Raw genomic sequence first — 15,093 nt, 5'->3', positions numbered from 1 at the left:
ACAGAAAGAAAATTATCACATGTACTCACTCATAGGTAGTTTTTAAACATAAAGCAAAGAAAGCAAGCTTAGAAACCAAAATCCCAGAGAACTTAGACAACAATGAGGACACTAAGAGAGACTTACAGAGATCTAATCTACATGGGAAGTAGAAAAAGACAAGATCTCCTGAGTAAATTGGGAGCATGGGGACCTTAGGGGGAGGGTTGAAGGGGGAGAGGCGAGGCAGGGAGGGGATCAGAAAAAAATGTAGAGCTCAATAAAAATCAATAAAAAAAAAAGAACTTGAGAGAACCAATATGGCCACTGCGGCTTCTGGAACTTATTGAGGTCAGAGCGCCAGAGGCTGGGGCTGGAGCTGCACCTAGCCTCAGCCAGGGGTCCCCTTAGAGCAGCCCTGGCAGCTATGCCAAGGGCCCTGAGCTGCCAGTCGAGCAAGGAGCCGGGCAAGAGGGAAGAAGTAGACCTTCCTGTGAGTGCAAGCCAACCGGCAACCTGACTGTATGCTCATATTGGGAAAATGAGCATAGGAAGCAAGATGAAGGGCAGAAGGAAGGCTCCTGTATGGCTGAGGACTATGCTGTGGACATTGAGCATGAGAGCAGCAACTGCTTTGAGGAGTATGAGTTGTGTGAGCAGAAGTGGATATGAGCCACCACACTCCTGGAAGGTGGCTTCCAAGGATCCGGCTTCATCATGTGCAGTGGCAAAGAGAAAGAACCCAGACAGTGATGCTGACATGGATGTCGATGGAGGTGACACTCTGGAGTATGGGAAACCACAATTCACAGAGGCTGATGTCATCCCTTGCAGAGGAGAAGAGCCTGGTGAAGCCAAGGAGAGAGAGGCACTCCGGGGTGCAGTCCTAAATGGTGGTCCCCCCAGCACCCGCATCACACCTGAGTTCTCTAAGTGGGCCAGTGATGAGAGACCGTCCACCAGCAATGGACGTAGCAAGCAGGAGGCCGTGCAGAAGACCTGCAAGGACAGTGGCACTGAGAAAATCTCCGAAGATTCAGCTGTAGCTACTCCTGAGGCCCTGAAGGCTCATGTCAGGGAGCTTGAACGGCAGCTATCTGGGGGGGGGACAAGGGGGGGAGGCTGGACTGATACAAATGCCTCATCTGCATGGATTTCTACTTTATGCTCCTAACGTTGATCCAGTGTTGGCATGTGCACTGTGAAGAATGCTGGCTGTGGACTCTGGGTGCGAAGAAGCTCTGCCCTCAGTGCAATACCATCACAGCACCTGGAGACCTGTGCAGGATCTACTTGTATATAACATGAGGGCCTGCTTGTTGGGGTTTCTGTCCTGCCCCAAAGCAAGCTGGCAAGCCCCAAAGAAAATCACACAGAGATTTCCATAAGTTATAAAACTGATTGGCCCATTAGATCAGGTTTCTTACCAACTCTTATAAGTTATATTAACCCATTATTCTTATATACGTTAGCCACATGGCTCAGTACCTTTCTCAGAGGGGCAGCTTACATCTTGCCTCCTCCGTGGTCTGGGCAGAACTGCGGAAAGAGCTTCCTTCTTCCCAGAATACTCCTGTTCTCATTGCCCCGCCTCTACTTCCTGTCTGGTTGACCTGCCTATACTTTCTGCCTGGCCAATCAGCGTTTATTCAAAATATAATTGACAGAACACAGACAATTCTCCCACACCACTTGTAAGTTAGCCATCCCTGCAGACCTTGCCTGGAGCAACCCCACCTGCCCCAGCCTCTGTGACAATGAACCCCTTTTGCTTTGTACATAATTGCACATAGGTTCCCACTGTACATACATGCACATATACACCCAAACACACATATAAGACTCTGGAGCCAAAGTGGAGCAGCCCTTCCTGCCTACTCCTTCTGAACTTGGGGACAATGCCTCTTTTTTCTCTGTTTTTAGTGTGGGGCAGGATGATAGGGATGGGGAGTAGTAGGACAAGCCACTGAGATCTGTCTCCTAGACTGACTGACAGTCATGCAAACACCAGACAGAAGCACATATAATATAGACGTGTATGTTTACAATGTTGTATATAAATTGGACACTTTGCCCTACATGGAAAAAAAAAGAGCCTGAAAAATTCCACACTTATCAGTTAACAGAACACCTGAAATCTTTAGAACAAAAAGAAAAAAACTTACGAGGACTAGACAGCAGGAAATAATCAAATTGAGAGCTGAAATCAATAAAATAGAAACAAAGAAAACAATACAAAGAATAAATGAAACAATGAGTTGGTTCTTTGAGAAAAATCAACAAAATAGACAAACTAAGCAAAAGGCAAAGAGAGAATATCTAAAGTAACAAAATCATAAATGAAAAGGGGGACATAGACGTGGAGGAAATTCAGAAAATTGTCAGGTCATTCTTCGAAAACCTGTACTCCACAAAATTGGAAAACTTAAAGGAAATAGAAACAGTCATCAAAAGTCTTCTAACCAAAAAAGCCCATGACTAGATGGTTTCTGCATGAATTCTACAGAATTCTAGAATTTTCAAAAAACTAATTGTCCTCAAATTGTTCCATACAATAGAAACAGAAGTAACATCGCCAAATTCTTTTTAGGAGACTACAATTACCCTAATATCCAAACCATGCAAAAACATTATTAAGAAAGAGAGTTACAGACCAATCTCACTTATGAACATTGATACAAAAATGCTCAATAAAATACTGGCAAACTGATTCCAAGAACACATAAGAAAAATCATTCCCTATGACCAAGTAGACTTCATCCCAGAGATCAATTCACCATATAAACAAACTGAAAAAAAAAATGATCCTCTCATTAGATGCTGAAAAAACCTTTGACAAAATACGTCATTCCTTCTTGGAGAGGGCAGGGATACAAGGAACATGACTTAAATCTTTGAAGAAAGAAATTGAAGAAGACACCAGAAAGTAAAAGCTCTCCCATGCTTTTGGGAAGGTAGAATTAACATAGTAAAAGTGGTAATCTTGCCAAAAGCAATCTACAGATTCAATGCAATGCCCAACAAATTCCCAGCAAAATTCTTCGCAGACATCAAAAGAAGGTACTCAACTTCATATGGAAAAGCAAAAAAAAAAAAAAAAAAAAAAAAAACACGATATCCAAAATGATCCTGTACAATAAAAGAACTTCTAGAGGCATCACAATCCCTGTCTTCACACTCTACTATGGAGCTACAGTACTAAAAACAGCCTGGTATTGGCGTAAAAACAGAGAGGAGGACCAATGGAACCAAATTGAAGGCCCAGATACGAATTCACATACTTTAGAACACCCGATTTTGACAAAAAAAAGCAAAAACATCAAATGGAAAAAAGAAAGCATATTTAACAAATGGTGCTGGCATAACTGGATATCACCATGTAGAAGAATGAAAATAGACCTATATCACCATGCACAAAACTCAACTCCAAGTGGAGACCTCAACGTAAAGTCAACCTTATAGAAGAGAAAGTGGAAATACACTTGAACACATTGGCACTGGAGACCACTTCTTAAATATAAATCCAGTAGCACAGACACTGAGGGAAACAATTAATAAATGGGACCTCCTGAAACTGAAAAGCTTCTGTAAAGCAAAGAACATGGTCAGAAAGACCAAACAACAGCCTACAGAATGGGAAAAGGCCTTAACTAATGCCACATAAGACAGAGGTCTAATCTCCAAAATATACAAAGAACTCAAGAAATTGGTCATTAAAAGAACAAATAATCCAATAAAAAAATGGGGAGCTAAACAGAGAACTCTCAACAGATGAATCTACAATGGCTGAAAGACACTTAAGGAAATGTTCAACATCATTAGGTATCAGAGAAATGCAAATCAAAAGAACTCTGAGATTCCATCTTATACCAGTAAGAGTGAACAAGATCAAAAACACTGATGACAGCTTATGCTGGAGAGAATGTCAGGGAAAGGGAAAACTACTGTATTGCTGGTGGGAGTGAAAACTGGTACAGCCCCTTTTGATATCAGTATGGTGATTTCACAAAAAATTGAGATGCAACCTTCCTCAAGACCCCGCAATACCACTTTTGGGTATATACCCAAAGAATGCTCAATCACTCCACAAGGACATGTGCCCAAGTATGTTCATAGCAACATTATTCGTCATAGCCAGAACCTGTAAATGACTTAAATGTCCCTCAATCAAAGAGTAGATAAAGAAGATGCGGTACATGTATACAATGGAATACTACTCATCAGTAAAAAACTAGGAGATCTTGAAATTTGCATACAAATGTTTGGAAGTAGAAAAATCCATCCTGAGTGAGGTAACCCAGACACAGAAAGACAAACATAATATGTGTTCCCTCATAAGTGTCTTTTAGACATCAAGTAAATAAAAACCAGTCTACTATTCCCAATCCCAGAATCTAGACAACAAAGAGGACCCTAAGAGAGACACATGGGTCTAATCTACATGGAAAGTAGAAAAGGTCAAGATCTCCTGAGTAAATTGAGAGCATGGGGATCACAGGATAGGGTAAAAGCAGAGGGAGGAGAAAGGGAGAGGAGTGAAGAAAAATATATAGCTCAATAAAAAACAATAAAAAAAATGGGTAAACCTAAGATATAAGAGTTAGTTAAGAAGTCAGAACAATCTTCCGGCTCTGCCAGGTCACACGTTTAAAGCAGACTGCCATTTGCCTTAGAAGTCGACTCCAGACATGCTCCCCAAAGCCAGTTCCCTGTGGCTACTTCGGCTGCTCCGGGACATCCAACTGGCCCAGTTTTACCGGCCAATCCTTGAGGAGCTTAACGTCACTCGGCCAGAACATTTTGACTTTGTGAGGCCTGAGGACCTGGACAACATTGGCATGGGCAGGCCTGCCCAGCGCAGGCTTGCTGAAGCCCTGAAGAGGTACCGCTCCGGTGTCAAGTCTAAGAACTGGGTCTACAAGATCCTTGGGGGGGGGGGGTTTGCACCTGAACAGAAGGAGATGGCTCCACGCTCAGACAGTCTTCTGTGTCTCCACGAGCCAGAGGGGGGACTCAAGAGTCTGATTCCAGAGGGTGCCATGTGCAGAGGGGAGATCCTGGGCTCGGGTTGCTTCAGTGTTGTCCATCGAAGGCTGTGGACACTGCCCGGTGGCCAAAGTATCCTAGTGGCTGCACTGAACTGGGAGACTTCCTGCGAGAAGTGTCTGTCATGATGAAGCTGGAGTACCCACACGTGCTGCGCCTGCAAGGCCTCGTACTGGGCCAGGCTCTACAGATGGTGATGGAGCTGGCGCCACTGGGCTCCCTGCATGCGTGCTTGACTGCCCCAGCGCCGACACCCCCACTGCCTGTGGCCCTACTGTGCCTTTTCCTGCATCAGTTGGCAGGAGCCATGGCGTACTTGGGGTCCCGTGGGTTAGTGCACCTGGATCTCGCTACCCGCAACCTGCTCCTGGCCTCACGGGAGGGGGAGTGAAATGGGAGGTGGTGGTGGGGAGAAGGCAGAAATCTTTAATAAATAAATAAACAATAAAAAGAAAAAAAAGAAAAAAAAGAAATAAAAAACAATAAACACACTGTATTGTGTATGTATAACATTAATCAGATACCATCTCTAAAATACTATTATGTTACAACCCAAAGGTGCAATATTTAATCATTTTTAATTTTTATGCCTAATAAAATGATTAAGTCATTTGAATGAAATATACAGGAATTGTTGGTGTCTTTTTTGTGCAGAGCATCAGTATGAGGAAAGAGTTAGTGAGACCGTAATTCATACATGTAGCCACATAAATTTATCCAAGTCAGATGATACTCTCCCAAACCGTTGCCCTGCTCCTGCTCTGCTTCTCTCCCACTAGAAGATGCACTTCAGGGCGCATAACTGTTGTGGGAGGGATCTTTCCCATTGTTCTGTTCATGATGAGCAGTGAAAGCTAATCACGACCATCCTTTTTTTTATTTTATTTTTTTTCTTGCTGATTTTTTTTATTAATTAATTAATTTAATTATTAAAGATTTCTGCCTCTTCCCCGCCACCACCTCCCATTCCCTCCCCCTCCCCCAATCAAGTCTTCCTTCCTCCTCAGCCCAAAGAGCAAGCAGGTTTCTCTGCCCTGTGGGAGGTCCAAGGACCACCCACCTCCATCCAGGTCTATTAAGGTGAGCATCCAAACTACCTGGGCTCCCACAAAGCCATTACATGCAATAGGATCAAGAACCCATTGCCATTGTTCTTCAGTTCTCAGTAGTCCTCATTGTCCATTATGTTCAGTGAGACCGGTTTTGTCCCATGCTTTTTCAGTCCCCGGCCAGCTGGCCTTGGTGAGTTCCCGATAGATCATCCCCATTGCCTCAGTGTGTGGGTGCACCCCTCGCCGTCCTGAGTTCCTTGCTCGTGCTCACTCTCCTTCTGCTCCTCCTTTGGATCGTGAGACTTCAGTCCAGTGCTCCAATGTTGGTCTCTGTCTCTGTCTTCTTTCATCGCCTGATGAAGGTTAATATTCAGGGGGATGCTTATATGTTTTTCTTTGGGTTCACCTTCTTATTTAGCTTCTCTAGAGTCACGAATTATAGTCTCAATGTCCTTTATTTATGGCTAGAAACCAAATATGAGTGAGTACATCCCATGTTCCTCTTTTTGGGTCTGGCTTACCTCACTCAGGATAGTGTTTTCAATTTCCGTCCATTTGTATGCAAAATTCAAGAAGTCATTGTTTTTTACTGCTGAGTAGTACTCTAATATGTATATATTCCATACTTTCTTCATCCATTCTTCCATTGAAGGACATCTAGGTTGTTTCCAGGTTCTGGCAATTACAAACAATGCTGCTATGAACATAGTTGAGCATATACTTTTGTTGTATGTTTGGGCATCTCTTGGGTATATTCCCAATAGTGGTATTGCTGGGTCGAGAGGTAGGTTGAACCCGACTTTCCTGAGAAACCGCCACACTGCTTTCCAAAGTGGTTGCACAAGTTTGCATTCCCACCAGCAATGGATGAGAGTGCCCCTTTCTCCACAACCTCTCCAGCAGAGGCTATCATTGGTGTTTTTGATTTTAGCCATTCTGACCGGTGTAAGATGGTATCTTAATGTTGTCTTGATTTGCATTTCCCTGATTGCTAAGGAAGTTGAGCATGATCTTAAGTGACTTTTGGCCATTTGAACTTCTTCTGTTGAAAAGTCTCTGTTCAGCTCAGTGCCCCATTTTATAATTGGATTGATTAACCTTTTACGGTCTAATTTCTTGAGTTCTTTGTATATTTTGGATATCAGACCTTTGTCAGTTGCGGGGTTGGTGAAGATCTTCTCCCAGTCAGTGGGTTGCCTTTCTGTCTTAGTGACAGTGTCCTTTGCTTTACAGAAGCTTCTCAGTCTCAGGAGGTCCCATTTATTCAATGATGTCCTTAGTGTTTGTGCTGCTGGGGTTGTACGTAGGAAGTGTTCTCCTGTGCCCATGTGTTGTAGAGTACTTCCCACTTTCTCTTCTATCAGATTCAGTGTGTTTGGACTGATATTGAGGTCTTTAATCCATTTGGACTTGAGTTTTGTGCATGGTGATATATATGGATCTATTTTCATTCTTCTACAGATTGACTTCCGGTTTTGCCAGCACAATTTGTTGAAGATGCTCTCTTTTTTCCATTGTATACTTTTAGCTCCTTTATCAAAAATCAGGTGTTCATAGGTTTGTGGGCTAAAGTCAGGGTCTTCTATTCTATTCCATTGGTCGACTTCTCTGTTTTTATGCCAGTACCAAGCCGTTTTCAGTACTGTAGCTCTGTAATAGAGTTTGAAGTCAGGGATGGTAATGCCTCCAGACAATCCTTTATTGTATAAGATTGTTTTGGCTATCCTGGGTTTTTTGTTTTTCCATATAAAGTTGATTATTGTCTTCTCCAGATCTGTGAAGAATTTTGATGGGATTTTGATGGGGATTGCGTTGAATCTATAGATTGCTTTTGGTAGAATTGCCATTTTTACTATGTTGATCCTCCCAATCCAAGAGCAAGGGAGGTCCTTCCATTTTCTGGTGTCCTCTTCAATTTCTTTCTTCAAAGACTTAAAGTTCTTGCCAAATAGATCTTTCACTTCCTTGACAACCATCCTTTATACTACATGTCAGACAGGGACCAGAGTTAGATCCAAAGAGTTTATTAGTATCTTCCCCAGATGTGAACAGCCTAGCTGCCTTATCCTAGACAGGTTTTGATTTAACTGAACAATTTTTCTTATTTTTTTATTGATTGATTTTATTGAGCTATACATTTTTCTCTGCTCCCCTTCCTTTATCTCCCCTCCCATTCAACCCTTTCCCATGGTCCCCATGCTCCCATTTTACTCAGGAGATCTTGTCTTTTTCTACTTCCCATGTAGATTAGATCCATGTATCCTGCTCTTAGGATCCTCACTGTTGTCTAGGTTCTCTGGGATTGTGTTAACTGAATAAGTTTAACTCAGTATTTGGAGAAGCTTGTTTCTTTACAAATTGAAAACACTTACTGAGCCTTCTATGGACACAATTAGTTCAGAGCTAAGTCACAGCTACTACCACAGAAACATGATGTTTCTTTGATACAGTCAGGCTTTGACACTGATACTGGTAAGCATATCGCTTTCTGTTGGTCAGAATGTGGTCAGCTAGCATCATGTCCACTGTGCATAGTAGTTTAATTTATGGATTTAGATTCAATAAATTGATGTTTTATTCTTGTACTGGAAATATGCAAAAAGTATAAGAAAGTGCTAATTGTCTATTCCTGAATATTCTCTGAGGAATACGCTATAGGAGGGCTTCATGCAATCCATATCAAGAAATCACTATTCTTGTAATTTTACTGCTATAGTTTTCTATGCTTGGTGTAAAATATGTTTTTCTTTCTCTCTAAATGCTGACGTTGATAATCGTTGTGGGATCTGTGTATCAGGGTGATTGTGACCTCATGAAATAAATTTGACAATGTTCCTTTTGTTTCTATTTTGTGGAATAATTTAAGGACCATTGGCATTAATTCTTCTTTAAAGTCTGATGAAACTCCGCACCGAAAATGTCGGGCCTGGTTTTCTCTGGTTGGGAGACTTCTGATGACTGCTACGATTTTACTAGGGGTTAGAGGTCTGTTTAAATTGTTTATCTGATCTTTATTTAACTTTGATAAGTGGAACTTATCAACAAAACTATCTTTCCTTCTGATTTTTCCGATTTCTTGGCATACATGTTCCTAAAGTATGTCTCCTGATGATTCTCTGGATTTCTTTGATATCTAGTGTTATGTCCTCCTTTTTGCTTCTCATTTTGTTCATCCAAATATTTTCTCTCCATCATTTAGTGAGTTTGGGTAAGTTTGTGTCTAGCTATCTTGTTGATTTTCTCAAAGAATAAATTCTTTGTTTCATTGATTCTTTTTGTATTGTTCACTTTGTATATGTTTCATTGATTCCAGGCCCCAGTTTATAATTTCTTGAAGTCTACTCCTCTTGGGTGTACTTCTTTTTGTTCCAGAGCTTTCAGGTGTGCTGTTCAGTTATGAGATTTCCCCAATTTTAGGCAGGCACGCACACAGTGCTGTGTACTTTCCTCTCAGCACCACTTTACTGTGTCCTATAAGTTTGTGTATGCTGCACATTCATTTCATTGTGTTCTACAAAGTTTTAATGTATTTCAATTATTTCTGCTTTGACCCATTTCATTCATTACAGAGTTCCTAAGTTTCCATGATTTTTTAAGCTTTTTGTTCTTTTCGTTATTGTTGATATCCAGGTTTAATCCATGGTGGTGTGATAGGGTGATTTCAATTTGCTTCAATCTGTTGAGATTTGCTTTGTGTCCATGATTGTGATCCACTTTGGAGAAAGATGCATGAATGCTTATTAAAAAGTATATTCTTTTGTGTTTGGTGTAGTGTTCCATAAATATCTCTTAGATCCATTGGTTTGTTGGGTCTGTTAGCTTCAATGTTTCTCTGTTTACTTTTTTGTTTGGATGACCTGTCCATTGGTGATATTGAAGTATTTACTCACTATCACTGTTTGTGGGTTAATATGCAATTTAAGCTGTAGCAATGCTTCTTTTACAAAGTTGAAGGCCTCACGTTTTGGGCGTAGATATTAACTATTGAAATGTCTTCTTGGTGGATTTTCCCTTTTATGAGTGTGTAGTTTCCATATCCATATTCTTTAATTTATTTTGGTTTGAAGTCTATTTTGTTAGATATTAAAATGGTTACACTAGCTACCTTCTTAGGTTCATTTGATTTAAATACCTTTTTCCAACCTTTTATGCTGAGGCAACTTAATGTTGAAGTGCGTTTCCTGGATGCAACAGAACAATGGATCATGTCTTTGAATTCATTCTGTTAATATGTTTTTTTCATGCAATTGAGAACATTGATATTGGGAGATGGTGATTGCTGTCATTTGTTGTTGTTGGTGGTAATGTGTGTCTTTGAGTGTGAATGTGTATGTGTGGGTATGCTTTCCTTCTTTTGGTTTTGCTGTATGAGATTATTTATTCTCTGTGTTTTCGTGGGTGTAGTTAACCTCTTTAGTTTGGGGTTTTCCTCTTAGCACTTTATGTAGGACTGGATTTATAAATAGATATTGTCTTTATTATAAAAATCTTATTTTCTCCACCTAATGAAATTTTTTGCCGATGATATTAGTCTGGACTAGTATCTGTTGTCTCTTAAGGTGCAGGGCATCTGTCCAGGCCTTCTGGATTTTAGAGACTCCTTTAAGAAATAGGTTTCTACCCTTATGTCTTACTTGGTTTCTTCCCCTGCAGTTTGTAATGTTCTTTCTTTGTTCTGTATGTTTAGTGTTTTGATTATTATATGACAATTTATATGGTGTTCTGTATGCTTTTTGTACCTTTATAAGCCTATCCTTATTATTAGGAAATTTTCTTTTATGATTTTTGAACATATTTTCTGGGATTCTTCTCCTTCCTCTATGGCTATTGTTCTAAGGCTTAGTGTTCCATATTTGTCAGATGCATAGTTTAAATATGTTAGGTTTAATATTGTCTGTGACTAATCTATCCATTTCTTACATTGTGTCTTTAATGCCTGAGCTTCTCTCTTTTATCTCTAGTATTCTGTTGAAAGTTTCTGTTCGAGTTCCTAAAATTTTCATGGTGTATTGTATCATTATGTTTGTGTGGCTTCTATTTCCATTTTTAGGTCTTGAACAGATTTATTTTTCCCTTCAACTATTTGGCTTTTTGTATTTCTTCCTCACTTTATTTAGGGGATTTATTCTTGTCTTCCAATTGTTTGTTTGTATTTTCATGGATTTCTTTTTCTTTATTTTTTAGGAAATAACTTTTTATTTAAGCAATCTTTTCTAATTTTACATACCTTTCCCTCTCCTTCTTCCACTCTCCCCCACCATCCTCCACCCTACCCCCATCCACTCCTGAGAGATGATAAAGCTTTCCATGGGGAATCAACAAAATCTGACACATCAGTTTGAAGCAGGACTAAGGCCCCTCCTCACTCTATCTAGACTGAGCAAGGCATCACTTTAAAATGAATGGGCTCCAAATAGCCAATTCAAGAACTAGTAATAAATCCTTGTCCCACTGCCAGTGGCTGCACAGATTGCCCAAGCCACACAACTGTCACCCACGTTCAGAGGGCCTAGTTTGGTCCTATGCAGATTCCCTGCTTTCAGTCCAGAGTCAGTGACTCCCACTAGCTCAGGTCACTTATTTCCTCTTTAAGAACCTCTATTGTCTTCAGTGGTTTCTTGTAAGGTCTTTATCTTATGTTTCAGTTATGCTGGAATAATAAGTACCTGATATGGTAGGATAACTATGTTCTAGTGGGGATGTATTGTGCTGGCTGTTATTGATTATGTTCTTATGCTAGCTAGTGTCTAGGTATCTGGGTTTGGGATAATTATAAGTCTAGGTGCTGACTTCTGGGTTTGCATTAGTTAGGTCGATATAATGGAGGTTTTTTGGTTTTTGCCTTGTTACTTCTCTAGATTTTACTAAGGTGTGATAGTTGCACATTGCCTGTTTTACTGGCCCACTCAGCTACTGTGTTCTCAGGAAATGGCTACAGGTGTTGGAGGCTGGGATGCAATGATGACTTGTTGGGAGGAAGGTTAGGAAGAGACATTCGATGTGTTCCTTAAGAGACATGGGCAGGGAGGAAGTGAGGTTGTAGCTGGTGATGTGTTGATGCTCTAGGGAAGAGACTGAGGGACTGGGTCTAGAGCAACACACAGAAAGTGCTGAGAACTGTGGGCAGCCTACTTGGTTTTCTGGCAGGTATGGCTTATGTCTGCACAGGAGGTTGCTGCTAAAGTTGGAGGCTGGTGAACAATGAATGGGGGAGGGATGTTGGGAGTGGATGGTCTATGGGATCCACAGAAGATGTTGACAGTGCAGTGGGAGAGAGACTGGAGCTAGTTCTCTTGTAGCACCGAGAATAAGACTGAACGATTTGGTCTGGGAGAAAAGATCTGCAGGTGGCTTACCTGATCATTATAAAATATATTTTTCATTTATGTTTAGAAGTGGACAACAATATTGAACAGAAGTTTTTATCCAGGTAAGAATATATAAATTAAAAATACATGAGATAACTGGTAAGTTTCTTGTTTTTTTAAAAAGATTTCCCATACACAGTTTCTTGTTTTTTTATAAAACATTCCCCCTTTCTTCTATTTTTTTCATTTTTGAGAATTAAATATTCATTTTTCAGTGGATGATTAAAAACACCCAGAATTTCAGGATTATAAAGACTCTTAGATATGTAGCAAAATATGTGTTAATATTTCTTGTATTTAATATCTTTCCACTATGATTGTTCTGTTGGAGAGCCCTGAAGTCCAAACCCATGAAGACAGTTTATGTTGACACTACACGTGTCACCCACGAGAATAGTACTGTAGTTCCTTAGTTGTAAAGCTGGGAGTCTTCTTATTTATCCACAGGCAGGTGGGTGTTTAGCAATAAATGAGAGAGCACAGGAAAGAAGACCCATAGAAGAGGGCAATTGTGGATATACCTGGTCAATCCTGTAAAGAAGGATAGGAATGTGTTCACACTAAAAAGTGGAGCATGAAGAACATTAGTTTGGATGACAGTGAGGGTTTGAGAATAGTGATGAAAATAATGGACTTTGACAAATTTGACAATGATAATAGGAAAATTCAAGTTTAGAGATATTAAAATTATCACAAAAGCACATTAAAACCAGGAATTGAAGAGAGTTGTGAAAATGCTGTTGCAGTTTAGACTGCCTAATTGGAGGACCTAAAAATGTCAACGTGTCTGTTGAAGGTACCACTTTGGGGCTGGGGAGATCGTCCTATTAATGAAGTGCAGTTTCTGTAAACACGAGACACTGAGTTTGATACCAGGAGGCAAATTAAAGCCCAGGCAAGAATGCGCATGCTTGTTTATCCGTTACTGGGAGGCAGACTTGTGGTTATCCCTAGTACTTGCTGAAAAACAGACCTAGAAGAATTGAATTGTTCCCTGATACAGTGAGACACCTTTGTATGGTGGATGGCACCAAAGGAGGAAACATATGACTTCTACAGTCCTCCACGCACATATACACGGGCTAACGCGCGTGCGTACACACACACAGACATCCACACACAGAGATGTGAAGGTAATTTGAATCCCTTAAAGGGATCTCTATAACAGGTATGTTTTTGGTACCTGATATTATTCATTAATTTACATAAATAAAGTAATTAATATTTACCAAGGTATTTACAATGTATAGGGCATGAAGTGCCCAGTCTTCAGTGGAGTAAGACATTCAGAAGACCCAGAAGATACATAATCTTCTGTCTTGTTTTAGGCAATGGATTTCTTTCAGTTCAGGTAGCAAATTAAGGCAATTACCAGTTCCAACTTTAAGACAGGCAATTTGTATAGGCAAAAGTCAATACAATGGCAATTAATCTCTCTCTCTCTCTAGGTCTCACTGTGTGTGTGTGTGTGTGTGTGTGTGTGTGACATATGTCTGTGTGCAGGCTTGGAAGTAAAAGGAGGTTATAGGTTTCTTGTGCTATCATTCTCTATCTTATCCACTTAATATAAGGTCTCTCACTAATGTGGGCCTAGGTTTGCAGCCAACAAGCCCCATGATGCCCCTGTGTCTGCCACCTACAGTACTTGGGCTGCAAGTTCATGCCCAGTTTTGTGTGTGTGTGTGTGATGCAGATTCACAGTCTGGTCACTGTGGGTGGGCAGCAAGCACTCTGATTTCCTGACCCATCTCCTAAGCTACTGACTTTTTCCTTTTTAACTGGAACTTGAGTGAGTCTTGGTTGAATGTTTGATAGATTGAGATAAGTTAAGTCCACATAGACAACTGAAAGCTTTAAAACATAGGTTGACTTTAAATTACATGAATGCAGAAATGTCACTTAATTATATAAGTAACGGATCTCTCTCCAAGCTGTTCAAATGACCAAATCCTCCCGTTGTTGCATGTTTTTATCCTAAAGGTTCTCAGACAAGCCTTGTGGCCCGCCAAGACTCGACCAGCGATGAATTGAAGACCACCGACACAGGATCCTTCTCTATCGCGCTTTATTGAAGTGCACTCGGTTACAGTTGACTGGTGGAAGTAGGGGGCCCCGAGTGGCGGAAAGCGGCTGAATATATACAGGGAGAATGGGCGTGTTCAGAACGAAAGAGACGTGGCCGCATGGGATTGGAAGCAGCTGTTGCTGGGCAGATCAGGAGCAAGATCAGGCGGTAGAGACGTTGGTCTAACACGCCAAAACACACTTGTTCATCAGGCTCTCGGCGCCATCTTGTAATGGCGGCGATAGTTCGCCACATCTCCCCCTTTTTTGTTTGATTAGAGAAAGAGACCTCCAGTCATGGCTGAAATTAGAGGGTTCCCCCCTGGGCAAAAATGATAATCTCTGTTTTTCCAGGGACGGGAAAATTAGTCAGAGGAAACCCGTCTGCACGGAACCATGATTTCCAGGGTGGCTCACCCTGTGCACTCCGTGGTGCAAGCCACCCGGGTAAGGCAAGCCGTTCTTCCGAGTGCAATGGGCAACAGGACCCGTCGGGTGCAAAGACACGGCTTAAGTCTCTTTAAACATAGTGAGCCAAGCTTGGGGGGATGTGCCAGCCTCAAGTGCAGCGAGTGCTCGGACAA

At 41.1% G+C, this 15,093-nt stretch overlaps 2 pseudogenes; both read left to right on the top strand.

The window, feature by feature from the left end:
* The first annotated feature begins 406 nt into the window (after positions 1 to 406).
* Positions 407 to 1,287, top strand: LOC130863137 (E3 ubiquitin-protein ligase RNF220-like; annotated as a pseudogene).
* A 3,380-nt stretch (positions 1,288 to 4,667) lies between these two features.
* Positions 4,668 to 15,093, top strand: part of LOC130862662 (non-receptor tyrosine-protein kinase TNK1-like) — a 618,047-nt pseudogene continuing 607,621 nt past the window's right edge.

Source organism: Chionomys nivalis, chromosome 20, assembly GCF_950005125.1.
Source record: "Chionomys nivalis chromosome 20, mChiNiv1.1, whole genome shotgun sequence".
Classification (NCBI taxonomy): domain Eukaryota; kingdom Metazoa; phylum Chordata; class Mammalia; order Rodentia; family Cricetidae; genus Chionomys; species Chionomys nivalis.
This window is presented reverse-complemented; position numbering and strand designations above follow the sequence as displayed.